Source organism: Cyprinus carpio, unplaced genomic scaffold (assembly GCF_018340385.1).
Source record: "Cyprinus carpio isolate SPL01 unplaced genomic scaffold, ASM1834038v1 S000006521, whole genome shotgun sequence".
Lineage (NCBI taxonomy): Eukaryota > Metazoa > Chordata > Actinopteri > Cypriniformes > Cyprinidae > Cyprinus > Cyprinus carpio.
Window position 1 is genome coordinate 313,301 of NW_024879188.1, and position 19,817 is coordinate 333,117.

General features: G+C 35.9%; 1 long non-coding RNA gene across 1 annotated transcript; it reads left to right on the top strand.

Moving 5' to 3' along the window:
* The first annotated feature begins 14,442 nt into the window (after positions 1–14,442).
* On the top strand, positions 14,443–15,257 carry LOC109055834. The gene is made up of 3 exons (XR_006159411.1): positions 14,443–14,645; positions 15,040–15,106; positions 15,236–15,257. It is a non-coding gene; the product is annotated as an uncharacterized LOC109055834 (long non-coding RNA).
* Positions 15,258–19,817: the final 4,560 nt, after the last annotated feature.

Genomic DNA, 19,817 nt, shown 5'->3' on the forward strand with positions numbered 1-19,817 from the left:
GTGTCAACGCAGCAGTCCAGGTCCTGGCAGGACTCTTGTTAAACATCATTATTAATAGCCTCATCTAAACAGCAATCATTGGATTGGTAGTTGCCAAAAAATGTGGTGTTATTTGTTGAAATTTTGGGAAGGTATGGTCATATTGAATGTTTGTGATCACAGTGGCAGCAGAAGTGTTATTTCTCTCTCTTTCAAATTCAAAAAATAAGATAGCAAATGACTGTGGTGACAATATATCATAGCATTTCGCTATGAAAATAAGTAAATACACAATATTTATTTCCTCTCTGGTGCATACACTCATTCATTATGTCCTCATTAATCTGACAAGCATTACAGTATGACAGTGTACTTTATATTTACAATGGCACTTTGTAGGGTCTTTTGCCATAGACTAGCATAACATTCTGATTAACACATGCATAATATTGTACTATATGTTGTCAAATTCAGTGTAACAATTTAAGGATTGGAACATTTTTAACATTGTGTATATCAAAAGAGAATTCAACTCATTATGTACAAGGCTACGTTACACTTGACTTAAGCCATTTGTTATAATTTCACTTTCAGTTTCAGCAGGCGGCTGTGGCATGTTTTTTTCTCTTTTTGATTGTGTCTAGTAATAGATCACATTATACCACTTGATGACGTTTAATGGGTGTCTGAAGGTGCCAGGCTAATTACGCATTGGGCTTGAGCTCCTACTTATTCAGTCGCGAATGGTTAAATGTCCTGGCATTTTATAAAATAAAATAAATAAATACATAAAAAGAAATCAGATTCAACATGAGCAGATCCAAATGTAATCCTACAATTGGCACTTTTTCATTTATTTTCATATTTCACTTTAATCCCGAGTCGCGACATCCATAAAAGCAGTGGCGACTGGCCAATAGGCACCACCCACTCCTGAACCCCACATACACACCCCCAGAGAAAATAATAGCAATTATTATTATAATTGAGATAAAATCAGTATTTTTATATCATATGATAGAAAATCATCTGTGCAAAATATATGCATTCCCCTTTGCATGTCCGCATGCTTAAGTTGTAACTGCATACTCTTATCACCCCTAATAAGTCACTGCTAAAGTCCAGGCTAGTCGTAGGGGTTGGTTAAAGTAAACCAATAGCTGAATCTGAAACGACTCCCCTATCACTTATATCAGGGATAGGCAACTTTGGTCCTGGAGTCAAGTTCAGCACCTAGAAAGGCTGTAGAGGTCCCTTTCTAGGTGCTGATCCACCATCTGGGCTGGATACATACTGGATCCGGGTGACTGCAGTGACCCTCTGACTTGGATAGAGACTGGAATCTGGTGGCTACGGTGACCTCGGAATAAGAGAGAAACAGACTAATATGAGCGCAGATGCCATTCTTCTAATGATGTAGCAAGTACATCGGGTGTTATGGGAATGTTTACCGGTTCCGGTTTACCTAATTAATGCAGCCTAAAAATCCTTTAACGGATTTGGATAATAGAAGTGTATTAGTATGTTAGGTGTAAGCCAGGTTAAAGAGATGGGTCTTTAATCTACAGTTGACTTTGATATTCTAGGTATTATCAAATTGCCAGAGTTTTGAGAACGCAGTGGACGTGGAGGACTATAATGTAACAAGAGCTCGTTCAAATACTGAGGTGCTAAACCATTTTAAAATCTATACGATGTTTTAATATTATTAACTCATCTCTATCGCTAGGTCGATAGGGAGCCAGTGCAGTGTTGACAGAACTGGGGCTAATATGGTCATACTTCCTGGTTCTAGTAAGAACTCTAGCTGCTGCATTTTGGACTAACTAGAGTTTGTTTACTAAGCGTGCAGAACAACCACCCAATAGAGCATTACAATAGTCTAACTTTGAGGTCATAAACGCGTGGATTAACATTTCTGCATTTGACATTGAGAGCATAGGCCGTAATTTTAGATATATTTTTGAGATGGAAAAATGCAGTTTTACAAATTGCTAGAAACGGGCTTTTCTAAGGAAAGGTTGCTATCAAATAGCACACCTAGGTTCCTAACTGATGACGAGGAATTGACAGAGCAGCCATCAAGTCTTAGACAGCGTTCTAGGTTATTACATGCAGAGTTTTTAGGCCCTATAATTAACACCTCTGTTTTTTCAGAATTTAGGAGTAAGAAATTACTCATCATCCAGTTTTTTTTATCGATTATGCATTCCGTTGGTTTTTCAAATTGTTAAGTTTCGCTGGGCTCGAAGAAATATAGAGCTGAGTATCATCAGCATAACAGTGAAAAGCTAACACTGTGTTTCCTGATTATATTTCCCAAGGGTAACATGTAAATAAAATAGGTAAGAGATAAAATAGCTAAACGTTTATGTAAAGTGTTAGAGGTTTAAATAGTTTTTTTCATGCTTTAACTGTAGGCTAATACAATAGGTCCTTTCGCACCGCTTTAGTTCCAGAATTAAATGTACAGTACTAAAGTACTGGTAAGATTTTGCGTGTACTATTTCCCAGTACCATTTAATGGGTTGCATGTACTAGGAAGTGACATAAGCCGGTCGACAGCGACGTCATTTGTGCGTGGTGTTCAACAATGAAAACAAAGAAGAACAACGTTAAACAACAGGAAGATAGAGGACGCTGTGATCTGAGCTGTTTTTGTTGTGTCTCATGGGTTTCACAATAATGGACATGGAACGTCGATGTATACGTAAAGCGATTGAAAGAACGGAAAGGAGGACTAAGAATCTCCAACGAAAACTGGCAGTGCTACATTTGCTACAAGTGCCTGCACTTCAGCATCCATCCATCTATCGCTGTTCATCATACTTGCGAAATAAGTTTACACAATGTTTACAGTATGTTTACACAACTTTTTAAATCATGGCGGGTGAGGGCGTTTTCGTACACGTTTGGCCAGTCAATGTATACTTACGTCACGGGTAGTACCAGTTGTGCTGGTTAGACCCTGCTCCGGAGTAGGAGCTAATTTGGTTCTCGAAAAAGGCAGTCCGGTACTAAAATCGTAATATCATTGTCGCTCTCATTGCGGTTCCGTATGTGAAACTTGGCATACTTAGTTGAGCCAGGCTCCATCACTGTGACATGGCAGGATTTTATATGTTCCCATAGCAATGTAGAGTAGGGCTGTGTGATATGGACACATTTCTTTGATCAATTTTGCGATTTCGATTTTAATCACAATTTTGACACACACAGACAAGAGAGAGTATAGTGTGGCTTGTCTCAAAAAGTTTGATAGATGAGGGTCATAAAAGACATCTGTTTTGTACACCTTTTTGGACCCCCCCACCACCCCGCCCCTGTACAGTCCGTAACTCCCCGCCTGAGCCCATCTTTTTTATGGTCCTAAAAGTAATTTTTATGATCACGGGAAAGGAAGTGTTTTTTGTGTGTGTGGGCCATTGAAAACTGTTCAAAACTATTTGCTTTAAACTTTAAAATGTAAAAACATGAAAATGGTATAAGGAAGTTTTTTTTAAGGTTTTACATACACAATGCATTTCAGAAAAAGGTTATAAACATAGATGAAATAGAAACAATGTAATGATCATCTTTTTTACCCGCAAAAGATCAAAAAATCTACAATGCATGTATTTAAGAGTTGTAAAAAAAAAAATCGTAAAATAACTTAAAAAATAAATAAAAAGAAAACTACACTGTAAAAAAAAAAATCGTAAAATAACGGTAAAAAGTCTGGCAGCAAAGTTGCCAACCACTTACCGTCAAATTACAGTAAACAACCTTAAATTATTTTACAGAAAAATGTTGTTTTTTGAAAACGGATATTTACCGTAAACATTTTCTGTAATTTTACAGTCAAAACTGCTGTAGAAAGAAAAAAAAAATCTCATATAAAATCTCGGTTGAATGTTAAACGAATGTATAAATCTGTATAAAAACTTAAAAATATTGCAGAAATACCTTAAAATTACATAATTAAAACAAAGACTTCTGTATTAATACAGTATTATTTGATATATTTTTAAGATAATCCAATCCTTCTACAAGAACTCCTTGTCAAAGTAAAGACTTTTCTATGTAAACACACATAGAAAATGTTGTATAATAACCTTCAGATACCTTAATTTAAAGCCCAATACCAGTATATTGATCGATTTAAACTTTTATTTTATGTCATTATTCAAATCTATTTACAGTAAATTCCTGTTAAACATTGGTTTTATCCTGTACAAAAAAAAAAAAAGAACAAGATCTTGTGATATTAAGTTTCGTAAACATATTTTTAACTGTTATTGCTTTATATAAACATTATTTGACAGTAATAACAAGCAACCTCTCCAATATTTCTACATATTTTTTACCATTTAAATACGGTAGTTTACTTTATATAAACATTATTTGACAGTCATTACAAGTAACTCTCCAATATTTCTAAATACTCTTAGTTTATTTAAATACGGGGGGTTTACTTTATATAAATATTATTTGACAGTAATAACAAGCAAACTCTCCAATATTTCTACACACTTTAACCCATTTCCGTACAGGGGATTACCTTATATAAACATTATTTGTAGTAATTACAAGCAACCCTCCAATATTTCTACATATTTGTACCTTTAATGTATGGGGCTTTACCTTATAAAAACATTTTTATTATGGTAATTATAAGCAACTTCCCAATATATCTATATATCTACATACGTTTACCATTAATATATGGGGGTTCTTATATAACCAATACTTGACAGTAATTACAAACACATCTCCAATAACTTTACATGCTTTTACCATTAATGTACAAGGGTTTACTTTAAACAACATATTATAGTGATTAAAAGCCAACTATCCAATAAATCTATATACTTTTACCATCAATGTATGAGGTATACTTTATATAAAACATTGCTTTATACTAATTAAAATCAACTTTCCAATATATCCAACATGACATTTACTCAATGTATGGGTTCACTTTATATAAACATTAATGGACAGTAATTACAAGCAATTCTCCAATATATGTAAAAATACACATGTTTATTTTATGTAAACAATATTTGATAGCAATTACAAGCAACTGTCCAATATATGTACATACTTTTTCCATTACGGCATGGGGTTTACTTAATATAACCACTGTTTCACAGTAATAATAAGCAACTTCCGATATATACAGACCTTCCTTATAAGTGCATGGGACTAACAACTTTATATGAACATAATTTGACAGTAATAACAAGCAACTCCAATATATCTACAGACTTTTCTTATTAGTGCATGGGATTTACTTAATATAAACCATTATTTGACAGCAATTACAAGCAACATTCCAGTTTATGTCCACACATTCCGTATTAGTATATGGTGTTTTGAATGTACAAAAACCGGAAGGTCTATGTTAAGAGCATTTGCATCAACAGCTTTTTCACTAAATACATACATTTTTCTGACATTTTACAGCAATGTCCCATCCTTTCATTGCAGATCCCCATTTGAGATGTATATTTCCCCTCGAAAGAAAAATGTTAAGTCATGTGAGTGATTCCTTTCAGAGTGAACACAGTGAATCTGACTGCAGTAGACGTGAAAGTTTGAATAAAAGTGATGTTAATTCAGCCATCGCACATACCTGTATTTACTTCCTATTTTCGGTCGAAGTCCACAGTAGTCAATTGTCGAGTTCTCCACTGTTGCTTAGTTACTTATGATCACGCGCGTGAACTCGACAATCGACTTCTGTGTACATCGACAGGAAGTAAATACAGGTATGTGCTAGGGCTGGGCGATATATCTAACGAATATGATCATGCGCATCTAGTCAGTAAATCTGGTTCCGTGACCGCCCGCTAAATCGCCATCACCTGCTTTCAAATGGAGCGGCATTTAATAGACAGAGCCGTAGATCACTGACAAGCTACGCAATATCGCATTGATTATCCCAGATGTATCGCCTTCGATAATCAATGCGATATTGCGTACCTTGTCAGTGAACTACGGCTCTGTCTATTAAATGCCGCTCCATTTGAAAGCAGGTGATGGCGATTTAGCGGTAATCAAGGAACCAGATTTACTGACTAGATACGCATGATCATATCGTCAGATATATCGCCCAGCCCTAATATGTGCGCTGGCTGAATTAACATCACTTTTATTCATATCTTTCACATCTACTGCAGTCAGATTCACCGTGTTTACTCTGAAAGCAATCACTCACATGGCTGGGCACTTGTAATAACACATCAAGGATGTTAAGAGGCTAAAAGCAGGTTTAAAACTTGCCCCATTTAAGTCAACAGGGTGCAAATTTTAAAAAGAGGATAACACAGTGTAGGCAACACCAATTTTTGTCGTTGTTCTCTGTACTGACAGCACTCCAAATTTACAAAAAAAAATGAGCTCAATGTTAAAATTGACCGGAGTTCTCCTTTAACAAGCGGCTCCAGATTTTACACGTGATAACATCACGGTTTGAGTCTTCTCTAGTTTGTGGCTTTGGGAGAGAGTAGCTCATGTTCACAACAGAATAAGGATAAATGCCCAAAAAGTTTATGGGGTTAGATTTCGGTCACAATTCTGCGTGCGCAAGATCACATTTTGAGCATGCGAATGGGCATTTCGCACGTGTGTGAACCGAGTTTTGCGGAGAAATATCTGTCTCTCAGATAATAAAATATTTCGAGCAAACAAAAATCAATTTTGCTTTTAAAATAAGTATTTGGGCTCTCTAAGATCATACCTCTCGCATGCTCAAAACTTTACTTTCTTGCTCCTCTCATACCAGCCCTGAGTGCTCTCTAAGCGCAGACGGCTCGCTTGCTCAACACAACCCAGCGTTAAAATATGCCATAATTCCAGCCAATCAGAGATGAGGCTGCTAAATTGTGATTGGCTGGCTTGACAATCGATCACAAGACTCCCTGCATCACCGACCGTGGAAGAGGAAAAATACATGGTGGGAAGATGTTTGTTTAATTTGTTTAAAGGGTTAGTTCACCCAAAAATGAAAAATTCTGTCAGTAATTACTCACCCTCCTGTTGTTCCAACCCCGTAAGACCTTCGTTCATCTTCGGAACACAAATTAAGATATTTTTGATCAAATCTGAGAACTGGATCACTCCACCATAGACTTCTATAGACGTTATAACTTGCTGGCCCAAAAAATGTATTAAAGCCATCTTTAATATTTTCCAAGTGACTACAGTGGCTCAATCTTAAGTTTATAAAGCGACGAGAATACTTTTTGTGCAGAAAAAGTAAAAAAATAACGACTTTATTCCACTATACATTTCCTTCTCTCTGGGCCTCGAGTGTTTTCACGTAGTGCGAAAACGCAGCACGTCTGTGTTGTACGTCACACGCACCACACACATGACCAGCGTCGGGCCAATAGTGAGCCTACGTGTGAGCAGCGTGTGACGTACAACACAGACGCGCTGCGCTATCACACTACGTGAAAAGACTCGAGGCCCAGATAGAAGGAAATGAATAGTGGAATAAGTGGATTTTTTTTTTCTTTTTTTTTTTTGTGCACAAAAAGTATTCTTGTCGCTTTATAAACTTAAGATTGAGCCACTGTAGTCACTTGGACTATATTAATGATGTATTTAATACATTTTCTGGGCCAGCAAGTTATAACGTCTATAGAAGGTCTATGGTGGAGTGATCCAGCTCTCAGATTTAATCAAAAATATCTTAATTTGTGTTCCGAAAGTTGAACGAAGGTCTTACGGGGTTGGAACAACATGAGGGTGAGTAATTACTGACAGAATTTTCATTTTTGGGTGAACTAACCCTTTAATGGCTTGAACACTTTAATTTAAGTTCAAATGTCAAATCAAATCGTACTATTACTGTACATAATGGCATGTCCCAGAGTTTCCTACACCTCAAGTGGTAGTTCTAACTCCTTTCTGAACTTCAAGTTATTTAATTAACATTAATGAAATATGAATGTGACCGAGCTGGGTCTCGAATGTTACACATTTTCAGAAATGAAGATGGACAGACTTTTCCCCTTTAATGAGATAAGTGTGTAAAAACGGTACATCATCACTCGCATCAGAATAAAAAAAGCCATCAAATATAGGCCCTACGTAGAAATGCAATGTAATAACGTTAAAAATAATAATCTACTTCATACCCTTGTAATTATTTAAACAAAAACATTCACTGCAGAGATGTTCTATAAAAACAACTATCGTACAAAAAATATATACTGTATTTTCTTATATACTATTTAGGATGGATAGTGTGCACATTGGGATGCAGGCTTGTTCCCCTCAATTTGATCTGACATCTGAAAAATACAGCAGTGATGTGGATATTAATCATTTTAAAATGTGCGCTTTATGTGGGTCTTTTCCAGGAGTATGACGCGTTGATGAAGTATTAGATATGTATTTGATATTTGTTTTAGTTAAATTAAATGTTATATATAATTAAAGGTTGCTCTAAGTGATGTCACACGTTTTTTTAGGCCAAAACATCTTTTGTCACATCCTGCAAACATCTCCTCACTATCCGCTAGCTGCCTGTCCCCTGAACACACTTTAAAAAAAACACGGTCTCTCTAGACACCACAGGCTCCACAAACAACAAGAAAAACAAACTGGGGACACCCGCACCACGAAACATAACAAACTGTTACAGCCAATAACGACAAGAAAGATTTGGGGGTGGGGTTTGGGGGACTTAGTGCACCGGATGAGGAGGAGGGAGGGTCTAGCTAGCCTCTGTTTTGTTTGACAACAATTCGAACGTCAACAAGAAGTTACGACTCCCGGCATCGCTTAGAGCACCTTTAAGTATCTGTCTTTTACATTCTGAGTAATGCTGAAACGTTTTAACTTAAATCAAGAGACAGCTGTATGTGGGTCGCAGGTGTGTGTGTCGCATTGAAACAGTACGTCGCGGCAGTTGTGTGTGGCCTTGCTATGCTGACCAGCAGCATTGAGGGTACTATCTCTAGGTATGATCTGCAATGGAAAATGGAGCACGGCCAGAGCAGGTACTGGTAATAGAAAATGCACATAGGCTTAAAACACGGTCAAGTCCCTTCAGTCAAAAACAATAGAAGCTAAGTTCTTTCCAGTTACAAACAAACAAGTTCATATATAATCAGTATTAATATACAGATGTGAATGTTCATTTGGCAGGATTGATATTCACCCACATCCTTTCAGAATTCCAACAATGGCTACAACACTCTAAAATTACTTCATTTAAGTCGCCATGAAACGAAAATTCACCCTATTCACAAGGGCTGCACGATATTGGGAAAAAATGACATTGCTAACTAGGGCTGCACGATATTGGGAAAAAATGACATTGCGATATTTTATTTTTCTGCGATCTATATTGCGATATGAAATCTAAACAAACTGGGGTGAGCACACTTACATTCTCATTTTAAATGATTAAACATCAGAGTATTATTTAAATTAGAATAAATTATTTGTTTGTAACTTTAGGATATGGTTTGAATTGTTTAACATATTAACTAACATGAACTTACCACGAGCAATACTTTTGTTACTATATTTATTTAATCTTTGTTTATCTTAGTTTATAAAAACACAGCTGTTCATTGTTTGGTAATGTTACTTCACAGTGCATTAACTATGCTAACAAAATACTGTACAACTTTTGATTTCAACAATGAAGGCTATAGCCTAAATGTTGAAATTAACAATGTTGTAGAAGTGCAGTTTAGTAATAGTAAATGTTAATAATGTAGTTAAATAGTTTAATAAATAGAAATATTATTGTAAAGTGTTACAGATTTTTTTATACACCAAATTCAGACGTCTCGTGAGTTCAGTGTTGGACAGGTCAGTTTGTTTAAACCATCCATTAAATTGATCGGTTCAAATGAATCATTAGTTCGCGAATCAGACGTGTACGGCACGCGTTGTGTAATTATCTCGGGCAGTTTAGGAATATCGCACAATATTTGACAACAAAGAAAACATTTAATCTCTGGATAGTTTTTTTTTATTTTTGTCCGACACCCAACCGTGTCACTTGATTTTGATTAATATCGCGAGGGAGAGAGAGCAAGACAGTGCTCGTGTTGTTTTGAAGACGTGAAGATGAGCGCGCGCGCGGCCGGGGCTCGCTCGCTCTCTCTCTGCTCGTTCTTATTTGCGCCCTGTTAAACTGACAGGACTTAAAAACATATGCAATGATAAACCTTTCACTCTATGATTGGTTAAGCTGTGCAATTAATCCGCGAATCACATTCGTCAAGGGCCGGGGAGCAGCTGGCCCGTGCGGTTAATGAATAACGGATCAACTAGGACAGCCTACATCGCACATCCTGCGATGTGACTATTGTGGATTCGTATATCGCGATATCGATGCTTAAACGACACATCGTGCAGCCCTAGTGGCCACATTGTTTTGTTTTCATCGGCAGAGAAGAGCCATTAGGTTGCCGCTTAACAATAATTGCAGTTTGGAACTTGAATGAAAATTGAGCATGAACAAACTTTGCCTCTATTACTGCTTCTAATGCAGGAACATTAGGGGTTAAAATTTTCTTAAAAGGGTTCAATGCTGCTGTGTAATGTGATCAACAAATCTTAAAACCACTTGTAAAACTGACTGTAAGTCAAGTGTGATTTTGGCACAAACCTTTGGCAAGATACTGAGTTTAATTATTCTGACTCGCAGTACAATTATTGAATTTAGAGATTTTTCGAATTTTCATTCATTGTCAAATGGAACAGTTTGTTATTATTGCAGAGTTTATAAAGTAAATTAAAGAGTAGAAAAGGTAAATAATCTTCACATGTATTAAGCTGGAACCAACAATGTTTACATGAGGAATTACTATTATCAAAATAGTTATCCCTTTAAGTATTGATGGCATGCACTTCTGTCCATACCAAACTCCCGCTGTTTCTGTGCTCTAGTCAGAGATTACTCCAGGAACACTTTAATCGGCCAAAGAAGAAGCAATAAATGTATTAAGTATAACGAGGTTAGGTTCCTTCGACTGTCCACTATCCTATTAACAATGGCCAAAAGAGTATTGTATTCGCCAGATTTAATAGTGTAAACTATATTGTATATTCAAGCACGAATGAGAAACGGTTTCGAGAAAACAAATACAGCAGAAAAAAAAGGAATATTCGAATGTCAAATTTTCAAATCGATTACACCAACCCACTGAACGAATATTCTAGTCCAGCCCTATCTACAATATTCAATAATGACAGTAAAGTAGACCATTCTAGGTCACTTTACTGCAGTAATTCCTCTCTATCAACCAGTAGAAAATGCACTGAACACCTGACTATTCATGAAACAAAAAAAAAAAAAAGTCATAAACCGGAAAAACTGGCATATTTTTAAAAAAAAAAACGCCGAGAACTAATTCAGCGACTTACTTGTCAAACACTCACCCAGAAGTTGTTGAAGTAAGTTATCTAGTCCAATCTGTCAAAAACTATGGATCAGGAGGACATGAAAGTTCCATGTTAAATCGTTATTTTCACTCACGATGAGTCCTGGTTCACTATAAAGGAGAACAAACTTAGTCAGCTGAGAAAGTTAAAATCCAGGCATGTGTATAACTAGGAGGTAACGTTACGTTACGCGCAGGTTACAGGTAAAGTATTTACGTTTACCAGTAATTTAACGTTACTTTAATGGTAGGAGCAACGTAGCGTTCTATAAGTTTTCCTAGATTAATAGTATTCGTATCAAACTAACGTTAATGTTAACTGACTGAATGTGCCACTGCTAACGGTTAAGTTAAAAACAAACTGCCACTGAGACAAGTCTTTGTCAGGTCCTAACTTAACATTACGTTAACTACAGTAAACCATGGACTGTATAAAACAAGGTTCCAACCTGTCAATAGCCTTTGTATTTTTAACGTTAACTTAACTGTTACTTGTTTGCAAGAGGCAACAGTAACTTGTAAGATGTAACGTTAAGTTAACAGCTAACGTTATTAAATTAATGTTAGTCAACCACAGGTATTTAACGTTAATGTTATGATGGCTGATGTATGTTTCACATTCAGGGCTAACGTTAATACGTTTTTAACTTTATTAGGACCGGCATAATGTTACATTTGCTAAAGCTAGACAGACTTTTTAAAGGTTAATACATAACATAACGTTACAAACGGCGAGTTTAACGTTAGCCCTGCTTACTCGACATAATGTTCACTTACATATTAAATTGTAAAATGTCTTAAAAAAAAAGCTGCCCACACTTAACAAGCACTTTTGACATTGTGAGGAAACATATAAATATATATATTTATATGAAATTGATTTAAATTGTAAAAACGTTTGCCATTATTACATTCACACAACATGAACTGAGTAATGTCATCTTTGAGACTGTTAGTTATTACATGATTAAAAATGTAAACATACACTTAAAGCATGGCAATCCCATCAGAAATGTGTATCATAGCAAGGGAAGCACACAAAAAAAAGCCAATTGGTACACCAAAATCAAATAACCCTAACCCCATCAAATAATTTTACCTGCAGCCAAATTTTATCCTATTATGACACGTCTGAGGGTCTTTCCCTTAATGGTGTCCAGTGATTAAAGAAAGGACTGATGAAGGTGACATGAATCTCCCCTTTCAGTGCGCCACTTCAGCAGAAGAAAGACAAAGGACAGAAAGTTACTCAGATTTTCTATCAGTAACATTATGAAAATCATACTTAATACTACCCTAGTGTAGGTTTTCGAACAGTACGTGGGTAAAATTGACTTACGTTGGTGAATCATGGGTCTTTCTGTTGGGTGTTCTCCCCCGATAACTTCTTATTACAAAGCTTGATCAAAAAAAAAGTAGAAACAAATATCTTTTCAGTATCGTTAGCATGTTTGAAGAGGTTATGTAAACATACTTTCTAAAGAATAAAGGACGGTTTTATCACTTACACATTCCCACGCTTTTTTTTTACCTCGTCATGCCTTTTTGAGTTTTAAACTAACGTTAGCTTGACAACATAAACACGTTAACTTACCGACAACAAAACACAGCAATGTCAGATGGTACTAACACATGAAATACGTGCTAATATCGCTACGCTAATAAGTTGAAGCAGTACAAAAACACACACAGAGATACTTATTTATCTTACGAGGCTGCAGTAACGGTAAAATGACAGTTAAGTGACCCGTGTCCCTAAACGTTAATGTTAGACTGTTAAGGACTGAAAAATGGGTGTTTTCTTACCTGAATATCCGCCAGTATTTTACAGACCACGTACGACCCCTTCCTCTGTTCACATTCCAGCTTTTGATCTTCATTGTCATATCAACTAAAATTCGCTCAACTGTAAGAATTCAACGGCAGATATAAAATAATCCAGGTCTGACCGAGTAATCAACGCAAAGCAGCTGCGCCGACCGAGCTTCAACGGACATATTTTTCAAATTTCAAATAGGCGCGCATAGCCGCGCACATTCTCCATTGGACAGTTTCCTGTAAAAACAGACAGAATTAACCAATCATGCTCAAAGTAAAACGGCGGAACAACCAATTACAATCGCAATATTGTGCGCGAGTTTAACAGCTGTGTATTAAGTTTTATTTGGCAGTCTGTATTAATTTTTAATTAATTGGGTCCCAGGACATGACAGTGTATGAATACTAATGTATAATGCAATGTAAACTGTTTAGGCAAGCGAACAAAAATGTTAAATTCACACAAATCACATAAGGCCAAAAGGTTTCTCTGCTGCAATCGGCTCCATCTGAGGGTTAAACCTTACTTGTTATTGATATGGTAAGATTATATTTTGAACATGAACATTGAAGAGCTGTTAATGATCAAAAAATCATTAAATGCAATTAATTTCCATAAAAAATAAATTGACGTTAAAGGCAGAAACTTCTAAATCAACGTTGAATTTTTTTACAAGATCTGTACGTTGAAATAACATAATGTTTTCAACAACATACAACATAAATATAGATATTTATGTTGTATGTTGTTGAAAACATTATGTTGGTCACGTACAGATCTTGTAAAAAATTCAACGTTGATTTAGAAGTGTTTTTCTGCCTTTTAACGTATTATTATGAAAATTAATTAGCAATTTAATGATTTTTTGATCATAACAGCTCTTCCAATGTATATGTTAACAATAATTATTATCATTATTAACGCATAATAGTTTAACCCGTCAAGAGAGCAGTGCAGCAGAAACCTTTTGCCTCATGTGATTTTGTGTGAATTTACCATTTTGTCCGCTTGCCTAACAGTTTACATTGCATTATTACATTTGTATTCATACACTGTCATGTCATTTGACCAATTAATTAAATATTAATACAGACTGCAAATAAAACTTAATACACAGCTGTTAACTCGCGCAAACTATTGCTATTGTTATTGGTTGTTTCGCCGTTTTACTTTGAGCATGATTGGTTAATCTGTCTGTTTTACAGGAAACTGTCCAATGAGTGTGCGCGGCTCTGCGCGCCTATTTTAAATTTGAAAATATGTCCGTTAATCTCGGTCGGAGCAGCTGCTTTGCGTTGATTACTCGGTCAGACCTGGATTATTTTATATCTGCCTGTTGAACTCTTACATTTTGAGCGAATTTTAGTTGATATGACAATGAAGATCAAAAGCTGGAATGTGAACAGAGGAAGGGGTCGTACGTGGTCTGTAAATACTGGCGATATCAGGTAAGAAAACATTTTTCAGTCCTTAACAGTCTAACATTAACGTTTAGGGACAACGGTAACTTAACTGTCATCTTTACCGTTACTGCAGCCTCGTAAGATAAATAAGTTATCTCTGTGTGTGTTTTTGTACTGCTTCACTATTAGCGTAGCGATATTAGCACGTATTTCATGTGTTAGTACCATCTGACATTGCTGTGTTTTGTTGTTGGTAAGTTAACGTGTTTATGTTGTCAGCTAACGTTAGTTTAAAACTCAAACGCATGAGAGGTAAAAAAAAGCGTGGGAATGTGTAAAGTGATAAAACCGTCATTTATTCTTTAGAAGTATGTTTACATAACCTCTTCAAACACTGATAACGATACTGAAAAGATATTTGTTTATACTTTTTTTTTAGATCAAGCTTTGTAATAAGATTTTTATCGGGGGAGAACACCCAACAGAAAGACCCATGATTCACCAACGTAAGTCAGTTTTACCCACGTACTGTTCGAAAACCTACACTAGGGTAGTATTAAGTATGATTTTCATAATGTTACTGATAGAAAATCTGAGTAACTTTCTGTCCTTTTGTCTTTCTTCTGCTGATGAAGTGGCGCACTGAAAGGGGGAGATTCATGTCACCTTCATCAGTCCTTTCTTTAATCACTGGACACCATTAAGGGAAAGACCCTCAGACGTGTCATAATAGGATAAATTTGGCTGCAGGTAAAATTATTTGATGGGGTTAGGGTTATTTGATTTTGGTGTACCAATTGGCTTTTTTTTTGTGTGCTTCCCTTGCTATGATACACATTTCTGATGGGATTGCCATGCTTTAAGTGTATGATTACATTTTTAATCATGTAATAACTAACAGTCTCAAAGATGACATTACTCAGTTCATGTTGTGTGAATGTAATAATGGCAAACGTTTTTACAATTTAAATCAATTTCATATAAATAATATATATATTTATATGTTTCCTCACAATGTCAAAAGTGCTTGTTAAGTGTGGCAGCTTTTTTTTTAATACATTTTACAATTTTAATATGTAAGTTAACATTATGTCGAGTCAGCAGGGCTAACGTTAAAACTCGCCGTTTGTAACGTTATGTTATGTATTAACCTTATAAAAGTCTGTCTAGCTTTAGCAAATGTAACATTATGCCGGTCCTAATAAAGTTAAAACGTTATTAACGTTAGCCCTGAATGTGAAACATGCATCAGCCATCATAACATAAACGTTAAATACCTGTGGTTGACTAACATTAATTTAATAACGTTAGCTGTTAACTTAACGTTACATCTTACAAGTTACTGTTGCCCTCTTGCAAACAAGTAACAGTTAAGTTAACGTTAAATAAAAGGCTATTGCAGGTTGGAACCTTGTTTTATACAGTCCATGGTTTAACTTAGTTAACGTAATGTTAAGTTAGGACCTGACAAAGACTTGTCTCAGTGGCAGTTTGTTTTTAAACTTAACGTTAGCAGTGGCACATTCAGTCAGTTAACATTAACGTTAGTTTGATACGAATACTATTAATCTAGGAAACTTTATAACGCTACGTTGCTCCTACCATTAAAGTAACGTTAAATTACTGGTAACGTAAATACTTTACCTGTAACCTGCGCGTAACGTAACGTTACCTCCTAGTTATACGCATGCCTGATTTTAACTTTCTCAGCTGACTAAGTTTGTTTCTCCTTTATAGTGAAACCAGACTCATCGTGAGTGAAAATAACGATTTAACATGAACTTTCATGTCCTCCTTATCCATAGTTTTTGACAGATTGGACTAGATAACTTACTTCAACAACTTCTGGGTGAGTGTTTGACAAGTAAGTCGCTGAATTAGTTCTCGGCGTTTTTTTTTTTAAAATATGCCGGTTTTTCTTTTTTTCCGGTTTATGACTCTTTTTTTTTTTTTTTTTCATGCATAGTCAGGTGTTCAGTGCATTTTCTACTGGTTGAGAGAGGAATTACTGCAGTAAATTGACCTAGAATGGTCTACTTTACTGTCATTATTGAATATTGTAGATAGGGCTGGACTAGAATATTCATTCAGTGGGTTGGTATTCGATTTGAAAATTTGACATTCGAATATTCTTTTTTTTCTGCTCTATTTGTTTTCTCGAAACGGTTCTCATTCGTGCTTGAATATACAATATAGTTTACACTATTAAATCTGGCGAAATACAATACTCTTTTGGCCATTTTTAATAGGATGGACAGTCGAAGGAACCTAACCTCGTTATACTTAATACATTTATTTGCTTCTTCTTGGCCTATTAAAGTGTTCCTGGAGTAATCTCTGACTAGAGCACAGAACAGCGGAGTTTGTATGGACAGAAGTGCATGCCATCAGTACTTAAAGGGATAACTATTTTGATAATAGTAATTCCTCATGTAAAACATTTGTTGGTTCCAGCTTAATACATGTGAAGACCTTTTCTACTCTTTAATTTACTTTATAAACTCTGCAATAATAACAACCTGTTCCATTTGACAATGAATGAAAATTCGAAAAATCTCTAAATTCAATAATTGTACTGCGAGTCAGAATAATTAAACTCAGTCTCTTGCCAAAGGTTTGTGCCAAAATCACACTTGATTACAGTCAGTTTTACAAGTGGTTTTAAGATTTTGTTGATCACATTTACACAGCAGCTTGAACCCTTTTAAGAAATTTTAACCCCTTAATGTTCCTGCATTAGAAGCAGTAATAGAGGCAAAGTTTGTTCATGCTCAATTTTCATTCAAGTTCCAAACCTGCAATTATTGTTAAGCGGCAACCTAATGGCTCTTCTCTCCCTAAAAAAACCAAAACAATATATACACTAGGGCTGCACGATGTGTCGTTTAAGCATCGATATCGCGATATACGAATCCACAATAGTCACATCGCAGGATGTGCGATGTAGGCTGTCGTAGTTGATCCGTTATTCATTAACCGCACGGGCCAGCTGCTCCCCGGCCCTTGACGAATGTGATTCGCGGATTAATTGCACAGCTTAACCATCATAGAGTGAAAGTTTATCATTTGCATATGTTTTTAAAGTCCTGTCAGTTTTAACAGGGGCGCAAATAAGAACGAGCAGAGAGAGAGCGAGCGAGCCCCGGCCCGCGCGCGCGCTCATCTTCACCGTCTTCAAACAACACGAGCACTGTCTTGCTCTCTCTCCCTCGCGCATATTAATCAAAATCAATTGACACGGTGGTGTCGGACAAAAATAAAAAAAAACTATCCAGTGATGAAATGTTTTCTGTGTTGTCAAATCTTGTGCGATATCCTAAACTGCCGAGATAATTACACAACGCGTGCCGTACACGTCTGATTCGCGAACTAATGATTCATTTGAACCGATTCAATTTAATGGATGGTTTAAACAACTGACCTGTCCAACACTGAACTCACGAGACGTCTGAATTGGTGTATAAAAAAATCTGTAACACTTTACAATAATATTCTATTTATTAAACTATTTAACTACATTATTTAACATTTACTATTACTAAACTGCACTTCTACAACATTGTTAATTTCAACATTTAGGCTATAGCCTTCACTGTTGAAATCAAAAGTTGTGCAGTATTTGTTAACATAGTTAATGCACTGTGAAGTAACATTACCGAACAATGAACAGTGCAGCTGTGTTTTTATAAACTAAGATAAACAAAGATTAATAAATATAGTACCAAAAGTATTGCTCGTGGTAAGTTCATGTTAGTTAATATGTTAACCCTTCAAACCATATCCTAAAGTTACAACAAATAATTTATTCTAATTTAAATAATACTCTGATGTTTAAATCATTTAAAATGAGAATGTAAGTGTGCTCACCCCATTTTTGTTTAGATTTCATATCGCAATATATATCGCAGAAAAATAAAATATCGCAATGTCATTTTTTCCCAATATCGTGCAGCCCTAGTGGCCACTGTTGATGTGTAGGAATTTTTACAAGCATGATACATCTTATCTATTTTTCAGGACAAGGCCTGGTGAGAGTCACTACAGAGGATCATAGCCATTGTTGGAATTCTGAAAGGATGTGGGTGAATATCAATCTGCCAAATGAACATTCACATCTGTATATTAATACTGATTATATATGAACTTGTTTGTTTGTAACTGGAAAGAACTTAGCTTCTATTGTTTTTGACTGAAGGACTTGACCGTGTTTTTAAGCCTATGTGCATTTTCTATTACCAGTACCTGCTCTGGCCGTGCTCCATTTTCCATTGCAGATCATACCCAGAGATAGTACCCCTCAATGCTGCTGGTCAGCATAGCAAGGCCACACACAACTGCCGCGACGTACTGTTCAATGCGACACACACACCTGCGACCCACATACAGCTGTCTCTTGATTTAAGTTTAAAACGTTTCAGCACTACTCAGAATGTAAAGACAGATACTTAAAGGTGCTCTAAGCGATGCCGGGAGTCGTAACTTCTTGTTGACGTTCGAATTGTTGTCAAACAAAACAGAGGCTAGCTAGACCCTCCCTCCTCCTCATCCGTGCACTAAGTCCCCCAAACCCCACCCCCAAATCTTTCTTGTCGGTTATTGGCTGTAACAGTTTGTTATGTTTCGTGGTGCGGGTGTGCCCAGTTTGTTTTTCTTGTTGTTTGTGTTTACACTGTGGTGTCTAGAGAGACCGTGTTTTTTACAGTGTGTTCAGGGGACAGGCAGCTAGCGGATAGTGAGGAGATGTTTTGCAGGATGTGACAAAAGATGTTTTGGCCTAAAAAACGTGTGACATCACTTAGAGAACCTTTAATTAATATAACATTTAATTTAACTAAAACAAATATCAAATACATGTCTAATACTTCATCAACGCGTCATAAGACCCACATAAAGCGCACATTTTAAAATGATTAATATCCACATCACTGCTGTATTTTTCAGATGTCAGATCAAATTGAGGGGAACAAGCCTGCATCCCAATGTGCACACTATCCATCCTAAATAGTATATAAGAAAATACAGTATATATTTTTTGTACGATAGTTGATTTTATAGAAAATCTCTGCAGTGAATGTTTTTGTTTAAATAATTCCAAGGATATGAAGTAGATTATTAATTTAATGTTATTACATTGCATTTCTACATAGGCCTATATTTGATGGCTTTTTTTATTCTGATGCGAGTGATGTACCGTTTTTACACACTTATCTCATTAAA